Source organism: Anser brachyrhynchus (genome assembly GCF_964034855.1).
Source record: "Anser brachyrhynchus genome assembly, chromosome: 1".
Lineage (NCBI taxonomy): Eukaryota > Metazoa > Chordata > Aves > Anseriformes > Anatidae > Anser > Anser brachyrhynchus.
Window position 1 is genome coordinate 1,882,490 of NC_137694.1, and position 9,677 is coordinate 1,892,166.

Here is a 9,677-nt window from a genome sequence, read left to right on the forward strand (position 1 = left end):
AGGGCAAATGCATTTCCCATCATCCTGCAGGTCACCACCAGAGCCAGGCAGGGAAACCCACCTCCATCTCCTGTGCCATCAGCAGATGATGGGGTGTATTTCTGTAGCTATTTACCCATAAAGTGCTTCGCTTTTCGGTAGGGTCGGTGCAGGACAGTGTCCTGCAGGAGGCAAATCTGCATGCCAGACATGGAGTCTTCACGGTGATTTTATTAGGGGAAAATAGGAAAGAGAAAACAACACTAAAGAAAAACAAAAAGATGAAAGAAGTCAAACTGTCTGGTACATCTCTATCGGTCTGCTTTAAACGCTGTTTTCGCTGTCCCCGGCTGGCTACCACAGCTTGCTGATCCCTGCTTTGCTTTTTGCTTTTTGCAGAGCTCAAACCATAGATTTTGCTGCAAAAATTGAAAATATCACGGTATAGAAATAACCCTTGACCCCGGAGAAAGGACACTCTTGGGAGCTCATCTGAGGCAGAGTGGAATATGACCCAAACTCCCCGAAGTTTCTCCCCAAATTACCAAACTTGTAAAAAATGCAGGCTTTGTCACGAGCGTCCTCACTGGTACCCCTTGTGCGTCTGTCTCTCCAGGAGCAGGACACCTTCCCACCTCTCCGCAGCCTCTCTTGCAGTTGCCGAGCTCAATTTCCTTCTGTGAATCATCATTTAAGTCTAAATGTGGGCAGCTGAAGAAGATCTTATTAAAATTTCATCACCGCAACCGTTCCACTACTGGGAAAAATAAGACACAGCATCTCGTGGTCATGGCAGACCAGAAGCCTTGAAAGCAAAAAGCACGCCCCAAATACCAACACAAAACTTTTGGCTGGCTCAGGGAGGCGAAGGCAATGCCGTGCGTCGTCCTATTTAATGTCTCCATCACCACGGCTGCAGAGAGGAGTGGGACATGGAGGCACTGTAGGTCCATAGATGGGCAAAAAGGGACTTTCTGGGTTGTTTTGGCCTGTCTTTAATAACCTCTAAGACTCAATGTGCATTTTCAGGGCTGTGGTGGCTGGAAATTCAGGACTGCCCGTTCTCCATCTCACCATAACCCTGTAGCAAACAGCTCTTCCTCTCCCCCAGAGCTCATTTTTGGTGGGTTTCTCTGCCCCATGACACAATTTTAGGGGTGGTTTCACTCCTGCTGGCAGCTCAGCAGCAGGAAGTTCTTGCATTTACCTCCAAAGGGGCTGTAGAGAAGGTGCTGGTGGCTTGGAAAACCCCATGCTTTTGAGCTGGGACCTTGGTAGAGAGGTGAGAGGAGATAAGGACTGGGAAGGCTGTTCATTTTGCAGGGGTCAAATTCTCGTTGACCAAGCCACCTTCTCAAAAACTACCAGACTTCACCTCTGACAGCCCTTTGGGCATGAAATAAAACTCGGTTCTTGATGCTTTCCCTCCAAAGGAAGCAAAAATACAGCACTGGAGAAGAAAAAAAATCTCTGAAATCCTCCAAATGGTCTTCCCCACGGGTTTGCAGCAATGCTTTTATTTTCTGTCTCTATCACACCTTCTACCCCTTCTCCAAGGAGGCACTTGCACCACGTGCATGGTATGTGCCTGCAGCTACGTGGACACCACACCTCCTGTTGGAAGGAAACACCCAAAATCAAGAAAAATACAAGAAATATGATGGTTGCTTCTCCACGGCTGGGTTATATTGCTCCTCCAGCATTTCTGCGCTGCAGGGATCATGGCCAAGTTTTGGCCCTTTGGTTTCATGAGGCATGATGCCTCATGCACATGGAGGCATTTGGGGTGGCTTTAGGGGCAGGGTGGGACATGTCTCTGGGACATGGGGACCTGCTGGTGGGGCTCAGGGCGCAGGGTAGGGAATGCCCCAGGCAGGAGATGGGTGACCCAAACCTTATGGATCAGAAGGGATTTCCTGGGTTGGTTTGGGGTGAAACAGGGCAGGACAGACCAACACAGCTCTTGCAGGACCACCGGCTCCTGGATGGGGAGACTTTCTCCTTGGTTTTGCTCCTAACCCACGCAGCAATGATGCTGGGGGGCAAATCCATCCCAGTTTTTGCTCCAAAGGATTTGGAGGCTTCTTTAGCATTTCCCCTCGGGTGCCACAGCCATTGGGCTGCAATTCCACCCTTGCCGTGGACAGGGGATGGTGCTCACCAGCAGCCTCCTCACTTCTACCAGCGGCTCCAGCAGTGGCTGTGTATACCAAAACAATGATGCAGTAACGGCTCTTGCTCCCAAAATGAGCCGTTTTGGGTGCTTTTGCAAGATGTGTCCTGCCAGAGCTCAGGTCCAGCCCTGCATCAGCTCCACGTCCATTTGCCTCCGCAGCATCTCCAGCGCCTAAATTACTCCTGCTCTAAAAATACCAGGTAATTAATTTACCTAGCCGGATGCAATTCAGATGGGTGACACGGCGATGAACTTTTCTGTTGCTTTTGACTCTGGCAGGAGTGAAGACGAGGACTTCTGTCAGCTCCCTCCCCGGCAGCCTGTCCGCTCCAATCTGCCGGCGCAGCCAGAGGAGGCTGGATGATGCTCGGGGCTCGCGGCCATTTCAGGGGCCGGATCGTTATCGAATTACTCAATTACTCCGGCCCAGCCTCTTCATCTCTCGCCATCCATTTTCTTTTGTCAGGGTTGCCTAGGAACTACCCGCTGACATCGGATGCCGCGGTTGGGCAAGTTTCTCCTTCCCTCACCTCCTCGCAAGGCTCCGCTGGCCAGATGTGCAAGGCAGCGCTGAAATCCCAAATATAAGGGGCTTCAGTTATAGGTACACAGCCATATATACAGTCCCACGTGCTCAGCTCTGCAGGATCCATGTGAACGGGGCTTTGGGGTCACCCGTGCCCTGAAGTCCCCCTCCTCTTTGCAAAACTAAGGATTTTTGAAGCTGGTTTTACGTGCATTAGAGCCCCAGTGTGTGCCTCTCCTTCTATGCCTGGGGCTTGTAGCCACGCTCCTCGCTTTTTCATGGCTTTTCTCCAGCGTGTGATGTTCAGGAATCTTCTGGCTTCGCCCCGCTTGGAGCAGCCTCAGCTCCCTGCACCTGGAAAGCAGCCGGCTCCCAGCAAACCGCTCGGCCCTAAAAGTCTCCCCTACCCTGCAATCAAATCATTTCAAGAAACTCAATTAGAGTGACGTGACATTTCCAAGGAAACACCAAGGATGCGTTCCGGTAATATTTTGGCCCTGCCAAAACGGTTCAGATGGCAAATCAATAATGAACATTTAAGGTTAGACGTATTAAAAAAAAATCGAGTTATCAATTTCCCATTATGCCCAAGCTCCCAGAGCTCTGATGGGAAATTCAAGCTGCATTTAATACACCTAGCAGAGGACTGAACAGCTGGATCCTGTACACTCGCCTGCAGTGTTGCTTCCCACTTGACAAGTCTTCCAAGTGCTTTGCAATCCTGAATTAAGTCCCCCAGCTCCCCCGTGAGCTGCTGCTTTGGCTGCCCTTGTGCGCATGGTTTATGGTGAAGGGTCCTGAGCCAAATCACGCTGCAGAGGCTCTGCACCTCTCCTTCAGCTACGGCTTAACCACGAAACCAGGTGGCCAAATCTGCTCCCCAAACTTGGCTTTGGGGCACTCTTGGCCAAGCTTGGAGCCCAAAGCTGCCAAGAAATTCCACACGTGGGGAGGTGAAGCCCTGTTTAAAGTGTTGGCAGTGAGCTTAAAAGGAAAAATGAACATGTTATCCCATTCCTTCAGTGTCCTGGGAATAATGAGGCTGAAAGAAAAATTCCTCGTGTTCTCAGGTGGGTCCCAGGACCATGGTCCGTGCTTCCAGGTCCACTTGCTCACCTCCGGCTGCCTCCAGAACTCACTGTGCTGCTGATTCACAGCCATAAAAATTATCTTCAGGCAATTACTCTTGCTTGTCATCTCCTCAGACTTCATGTCAACTTAGCATGCCTGCCAGGTGCCTCACTGGCCTGCAGAGATGCACCATCCTCATCTCTGCTGCCCTAATAAAGTTGATAGCTGGAGGTGGACAAGGAAATGTGGGGCTGGGGTCCCTGAGGGGGCGGCGATGGGATGGAGGAAGACTTCCTGATCTTGTTTTTGGTAAATAAACGCCACCTGGAGTTATTAATGAGCTGTAGGTGGCAGTAGTCCCGGGCAGGGCACCATGAATTGGGGAGAAGCTCCTGGTGGAAACCCCACATTGCAGCACATAGGGAGGGCAGGGATAGGGCAGGGGCAGAGGAGATGTCCTAGGAGGATTTGGGGACCCAAAGGAGGCAGGGACCCAAAGGAGGCAGGGACCCAAAGGAGGCTAGCATGGGGACACATCTGTTGTGGTTTAACCCGGCTGGCAGCTAAACACCACACAGCCGTTCGCTCACCCTCCCCCCTCCCTCTCTGGGATGGGGGGAGAGAAACGGGAAAGTGAAGCCTGTGAGTTGAGATAAAGACAGTTTATTAAGACAGGAAAATAATAATAACAATAATAATAATAATAGTGATAATGGTAATAGTATTAACAATAATAATGTGTAAGAAAACAAGTGATGCACAATGCAATTGCTCACCACCCGCTGACCGATGCCCAGCCTATTCCCGAGCAGCCGGCCCCCCCACCCCGGCCAGCCACCCCTATATATTGTTTAGCATGACGTCAGATGGTATGGAATACCCCTTTGGCCAGTTTGGGTCAGCTGTCCTGGGTCTGTCCCCTCCCAGCTCCTGCTGCACCCCCAGCCTGCTCGCTGGCAGGACAGAGCAAGAAGCCGAAAAGTCCTTGGCCTGGTGTAAACACTGCTCTGCAACAATTAAAACATCAGCATGTTATCAGCGCTCTTCTCATCCTAATCCAAAACATAGCACCCTACCAGCTACTATGAGCTACTTAACTCTGTCCTAACTGGAACCAGGACAGATATCCACCCCTTATTCCATACCATTTATGTCATGCTCAGGTTACACTCTGTCCAATACATTCTAATTAATCACCAGTTTCATCTATGATATATAGCAATCATGGTAGTGCTGACATACATTATTATATAATAATTAACATACTACAATTCAACTCATGGGCTATTCTCACCCAGTATCAAATCCCCTTGAGGTACACACCGGACCTCCCCATTCTTTTGCATTACCCACCAAGTGCATCCAGGTCCCTGAGCAAAAGCAATTCCACGAATGGGTTTGCCTTTTCCTGAGGCAGGAGTAGCCCAGACTGTTTTACCCAGCATGTTTCTTACGTGCACTACAGGAACTTTATCCCCTTCTACAGTGCGTAACAGGTTTGATTGGGCAGGTCCAGCTCGGTTGGCAGATCCCCTGGTATTGACTAACCAGGTGGCCTTTGCCAAATGTGTATCCCAATTTTTGAATGTCCCAGCACCCATTGCTTTCAGTGTAGTCTTCAACAGTCCATTGTATCGTTCAACTTTTCCAGAGGCTGGTGCATGATAGGGGATGTGATACACCCACTCAATACCATGTTCTTTGGCCCAAGTGTCTATAAGGTTGTTTCGGAAATGAGTCCCGTTGTCTGACTCAATTCTCTCTGGGGTGCCATGTCGCCATAAGACTTGCTTTTCAAGGCCCAGGATAGTGTTCCGGGCGGTGGCATGGGGCACAGGATATGTTTCCAGCCATCCGGTGGTTGCTTCCACCATTGTAAGTACGTGGCGCTTGCCGTTGCGGGTTTGAGGGAGTGTGATGTAATCAATCTGCCAGGCCTCTCCATATTTATATTTCAGCCATCGTCCTCCATACCAAAGAGGTTTTGACCGTTTGGCTTGCTTGATTGCAGCACATGTTTCACAGTCATGAATAACCTGTGCTATAGTGTCCATGGTCAGGTCCACCCCTCGATCACGAGCCCATCTGTAGGTTGCATCTCTACCTTGATGGCCTGAGGTGTCATGGGCCCATCGGGCTATAAATAATTCACCTTTATGTTGCCAGTCCAGGTCCACCTGAGCCACTTCAATCTTAGCAGCCTGATCCACCTGCTGGTTGTTTTGGTGTTCTTCAGTAGCCCGATTCTTGGGCACATGAGCATCTACATGGCGTACCTTTACAACCAGGTTCTCTACCCGGGCAGCAATATCTTGCCACAATGCCGCAGCCCAGATGGGCTTGCCCCTGCGCTGCCAGTTGTTCTGCTTCCATTGCTGTAACCACCCCCACAGGGCATTTGCTACCATCCATGAATCAGTATAGAGATAGAGAACTGGCCACTTTTCTCGTTCAGCAATATCTAAAGCCAGCTGAATGGCTTTTACTTCTGCAAACTGACTCGATTCACCTTCTCCCTCAGCAGCTTCTGCAACTCGTCGTGTAGGACTCCATACAGCAGCTTTCCATCTCCGATGCTTTCCCACAATACGACAGGACCCGTCAGTGAACAAGGCATATTTCTTCTCATTTTCCGGTAGCTTGTTGTACAGGGGGGCTTCTTCAGCACGAACCACCTCCTCCTCTGGTGATATCCCAAAGTATTTGCCTTCTGGCCAGTCCATAATCACCTCCAAGATTCCTGGGCGACTGGGGTTTCCTATTCGAGCCCGCTGAGTAATCAGTGCAACCCACTTGCTCCATGTAGCATCAGTTGCATGATGCGTAGAGGGGACCCTTCCTTTGAACATCCAGCCTAGTACCGGCAGTCGGGGTGCCAGGAGGAGCTGCGCTTCAGTACCGACCACTTCCGAAGCAGATCGAACTCCTTCATATGCTGCCAATATCTCCTTTTCAGTTGGAGTATAGCGGGCTTCAGATCCTCTGTATCCCCGACTCCAAAACCCCAGGGGTCGACCTCGAGTTTCCCCAGGTTCTTTCTGCCAGAGGCTCCAGGTGGGACCATTCTCTCCGGCTGCGGTGTAGAGCACATTCTTTACATCTGGTCCTGTTCGGACTGGCCCGAGGGCTACTGCATGAACTATTTCCTGCTTAATTTGTTCAAAGGCTTGTCGTTGCTCAGGGCCCCATTCAAAAGCATTCTTCTTACGGGTTACTTGGTAGAGCGGGTTTACAATCAGACTGTAATTTGGAATATGCATTCTCCAAAACCCCACGACACCTAGGAAAGTTTGTGTTTCTTTTTTGCTAGTTGGTGGAGACATAGCTGTTATTTTGTTGATCACATCCATTGGGATTTGACGGCGTCCATCTTGCCATTTTATTCCTAAAAACTGGATCTCTCGTGCAGGTCCTTTAACTTTATTCTGTTTTATGGCAAAACCGGCCTTCAGAAGGATTTGGACTATTTTCTTCCCTTTCTCGAAAACTTCTTCTGCAGTGTCACCCCACACAATGATGTCATCGATGTACTGCAGGTGTTCAGGAGCTTCCCCCTGCTCCAGCGCAGACTGGATCAGTCCATGGCAAATGGTAGGGCTGTGTTTCCACCCCTGGGGCAGCCGATTCCAAGTATATTGGACTCCCCTCCAAGTGAAAGCAAACTGTGGCCTGCACTGTGCTGCTAGAGGGATGGAGAAAAATGCATTAGCGATATCAATTGTGGCATACCACTTGGCTGCCTTTGATTCCAGTTCATACTGGAGTTCTAGCATGTCCGGCACTGCAGCACTCAGTGGTGGCGTGACTTCGTTCAGGCCACGATAGTCCACTGTTAGTCTCCACTCACCATTAGACTTTCGCACTGGCCATATGGGACTATTAAAAGGTGAATGAGTCTTGCTGATCACTCCTTGGCTCTCCAGTTGACGAATTAGCTTATGGATGGGACTCAGGGAGTCTCGGTTGGTGCGATATTGCCGCCGGTGCACAGTTGTGGTAGCGATCGGCACTTGCTGTTCTTCAACCCTCAGCAACCCCACAACAGAAGGGTCCTCTGAGAGACCAGGCAAGGTAGACAACTGTTTAATGTCCTCTGTCTCCAAAGCAGCTATGCCAAAAGCCCAGCGGAACCCTTTTGGGTCCTTGAAATATCCTCTTCTAAGATAGTCTATGCCAAGGATGCACGGAGCATCTGGGCCAGTCACAATACGGTGCTTTTGCCACTCATTACCGGTTAGACTCACTTCAGCCTCCAATACAGTTAACTGCTGGGATCCCCCCGTCACACCATAAATACAGATGGGCTCTGGCCCTTTATAGCTTGATGGCATTAGAGTACATTGTGCACCGGTGTCTACCAAAGCCTTATACTTCTGTGCGTCTGACGTGCCAGGCCATCGAATCCACACAGTCCAATAAACTCGATTGTCCCTTTCCTCCCCCTGGCTGGAGGCAGGGCCCCTCTAGTCCTGGTCAGAATCTTCATTTCTGTGTTTAAAGGACTGCCTGCTGGAAGTTGGAGCAGCAAACCTTTCAGAGAACTCCTTTTTCCCAATTGTTTTCCTTTGCAATTCACGTACCCGTGCCTCTAGGGTCGCAGTAGATTTTCCATCCCATTTTCTCATGTCCTCTCCATGGTCACGTAGGTAAAACCACAGGGTGGCGCGGTGTGGGTGCCCACCATATTGTCTTCCTTGCATAGATGAACGTTTACCCCTAATAGCTGAGACACTGGTTTGTACAGGTGGGGAGGAAAATAAACTCTCTTTAAGTTGGTGGATCTCTTCAGAAAGTTTCTCCAAGGTATTCTCTTTTAGCTGGTGGACACTGGTTCGTTCAGGTGAAGGGGAAGATAATCTTTCTTCAAGTTGGTGGATCTTTTCAGAAAGTTTCTCCAAAGCATTCTCTTTTAGCTGGTGGACACTGGTTCGTTCAGGTGAAGGGGAAGATAATCTTTCTTCAAGTTGGTGGATCTTTTCAGAAAGTTTCTCCAAAGCATTCTCTTTTAGCTGGTGGACACTGGTTCGTTCAGGTGAAGGGGAAGATAATCTTTCTTCAAGTTGGTGGATCTTTTCAGAAAGTTTCTCTAAAGCATTCTCTTTTAGCTGGTGGACACTGGTTCGTTCAGGTGGAGGGGAAGATAAATTCTCTTTAAGTTGGTGGACCTCTTCAGAGAGTTTCTCCACAGCTGAGACACAGGCCTTTAGGGAAGAGGAGAGATTTCCTTCGTACTGCCGGAGTATTTTAGTCACTTCATTCACTGTGGGATTCTCCTCCGTTTTCCAGGCTAGTATTGCCAATGAGTTGGCATATGATGATGGGGCACTCCGTACAAACTTCCGCCACATGGGTGGTGTACACTGGACTGCATCTGGATCTGTGGATGTTTGTGCGTCATCTAGGTCCTTATAAATTACTTCCCGTACGGCCAATTCCCTCAGGTACTGAATTCCCTTCTCCATGGTGGTCCATTTGCTTGGTAAACATACAAGTTCTTCCTTGAAGAGATACCTTTCCTTCACAGCTGACAGGAGACGCCTCCAGAGGCTGCGAGATTGTGCTCCATCTCCAATTGCTTTGTCAATGCATGCGTCCCTAGCAAGGGATCCCAGCCGCCTGGCTTCCTTGCCCTCCAATTCCACATAATTGGCTCCCGTGTCCCAGCACCGGAGCAGCCAGGTGACAAGCTGCTCGCCTATACAGCGACCAAAATCTTTTCGCACATCTCGTAGCTCACGCTGGTATAGAGTCCGGGTAATTACTGTTGATTTTCCGACATCCTCATCCTCATCTTCAGTCTCCTGCACCTTTGATGGCTGGTATGGAGTCCGGGTAGTTACTGTTGATTTTTCGCCATCCTCATCCTCATCTTCAGTCTCCTGCACCTTTGATGGCCCAGCCTCGTCTTCACTTCGCCCAGACTTA